The sequence below is a fragment of the Ochlerotatus camptorhynchus genome, unplaced genomic scaffold, assembly GCF_037179485.1.
Source record: "Ochlerotatus camptorhynchus isolate MF236.1 unplaced genomic scaffold, CSIRO-AGI_Acam_v1.1 ptg000202l, whole genome shotgun sequence".
Classification (NCBI taxonomy): Eukaryota; Metazoa; Arthropoda; class Insecta; order Diptera; family Culicidae; genus Ochlerotatus; species Ochlerotatus camptorhynchus.
This window is the reverse complement of record NW_027040692.1, coordinates 1,818,964-1,821,552: the sequence shown is the minus strand read 5'-3', so window position 1 is coordinate 1,821,552 and position 2,589 is coordinate 1,818,964.

The following is a 2,589-nucleotide window of genomic DNA, read 5'->3' as shown; positions in this document are numbered from 1 at the left end:
TTGCTGGCTGGCTGCAAGTTGGTATATACATAATACAACTTATCCAAATAACATCCAACCAGCACGTACAAATGTACGATCATCGTCACGGATAGAGCAGTCATCGCAGTCATGTGCGGAAAGGTGGGTTTTGTTCAGCGGTACTGGTGTTGGTGAACGAGAGATAGAGCACACGCAAACAACCTGTGGCACAGGTAAACAACAGGTAAAGCGGCACTACCAATGTAGATACCGAGCACTCCCGCGACTGGGACAGGTAGCTGAACAGGTGTAGCGTGATTTTAGCACCGGTTGGAATTGGAGAATTTACGATTGCGAATGTGAGATCAATTCAAGATGATTGACTAGTTTGAGGCTCCAAAATAGTAAGCTAGCTATTGTAAAAAGTCAAATATCGGACTTACTACATTTTAGAGACTTTGGAACTTTACGGAAATTCAGACATTGACCTTCGACTTAATCAAACATTTTTCAAATAAATTTTGAAAATTTATAAGATCCAGGCAAACAGGGCCACAAAGCGATTCGATATTTATTTATTCGATATCTGTACAAAAAGTTTTTATTTTTTATACTGTAGACCTAGGGCTCCGCACATACCTACAAGCTTATATGCACGCCAGTAGGTATGCACGAAGCACATGGTCATAATAATAATAATAGAATACAACTTTTTGCACCGACGTCGAATCGATTTATGGTCTTGTACGAAGTTGTGCTGTATAGTTTTTTCAACCTTAGTTCCAGGTTAGGTAAAAATAGAGCATTTTTTTTTTTAGTTGTTGAATAACAGCTGAACAGTGCCGGGCCGTTTCCCATACATAGTTTCCATGCTCTCCCGCAAAACTAGATCGTAACCAAATTAAGTCTTTCCGATTTAAATGAAATTTTGTCTTTGTTTTCGAAAAGGGAATATGAATTTTCCATAGCTATTTCGACCATTTCAACTCAAGCGTCATCTTTCCGTAAATGGCGTATGCATTTTCATGAGCACTATATTACGTATCTCAAAAACTATTGATTGTACTGAAATGGTGTCTAAGGACGAGTTGTGGAGGCTTGATTTTAAACCGTTTAAAATATAGTGAAACATTATTAGTCATTTTTCCAATTCATTAGAAAAACTTCAATCCAAATTATGGAAAAAAAAAAGATTTTTTTTTTCATACAAAAATTGAAGTCTATTATTCATTGTTTTACGGTACTTGTTTATTTCACATTCATTATATTTTATATATTGCATGACTAGTAAATTATTTCTATTTCACATATTTAAAATCTCATTATATCATTGTAACTATAATTTTCATTTACAGAAGGTGTATCAAATATCAAATCATTGCTATTTACATTTATTTTATAATAATATAATATGATATCTATGGTTTTCAGAATTTTGATTACCCAGAGAATAAATTGAATATCACCATATGTTATTAAATTGTTTGACCTTTGCAGAGTTTTGCTATTTCAAGAATTAATCATTGATGCTTATTTTTATAACTCTTGTATGCTCAAACAACCTCGATTATTTAGCAAATTGATTCTTTACTTAAATTGTGGATTCATTAAATTGGCAAAGTTGAGTTCAATCATACCATGCAATTAAAATATTCATATATAGCTTGAGTGTAAAGAATTTGAGTGACTAAAATCGAAGTTTTCTGTATTTTCCAGTGGCGTTTCCTTAACCTCGATCAACCTGTGCACCAACTCTCAAAACATAAATAATAATCAATATATTGTTTGCAATAGATAGATATCGAGTAAACTAGAAGATTGAGTGTATTTTCAACCGATTCGAATATGAATATGGCATTAAATCTGGTTTTGAAAGTTGGTGCACAGGTAAATAGTGAGGTTACGGGACGCCACTGGTATTTTGTTATATTTTCTGTGTTTTAAGAAAATACCTGCATACATACATACATTTTGCATTTCACTACATATATTATATAAATCATACATTGCATGATATACTATTACCTTTAGCTTAATATTTCAATTTACACAAGCAAGTCATCGAAATTAATATGAAGCTGATGAAGCAGAAACATTAAATAATATTATATGTTTATAATTATTAAGCAGGTTATTTCTCGTCATGTTAGTTACTCATCACAATTTTTAGCACTATTGTTAGTATCATTCGAGCAAAATATATTTATACTATAAATTTCAGTGTTGCATCCACCTATTGTGAGCTGAGGAGGTGTAGAGCTGCATCTTATTATATGTAAAATACTTCTTCATTGCAGTAGCAACTATATTATCCATATAAATGTATTTCATTATGTCATATTTTAATGTTCTGATATATTTCATTTCTCCATTGCATATATTTTCATTATATAAATAAATACTGGGTTGGGAGGGAGCATCAGGGTATCATTCAAACTGAAGCTCGACGATGGTATGATTGACAGCCGAAGTCTAGGAGGGAATAAACACTAGACGGATTTCACGCCAACTCGTCTTCGGAGTTGGCAGCACCCTCTCAGAACCTTATGAAACTTTGTGGGTGTGGAGACTTAGCAATTTTAAGCAACTTTGAGTACTTATTTTTTTCAAAATTTATCTCGCCTAACA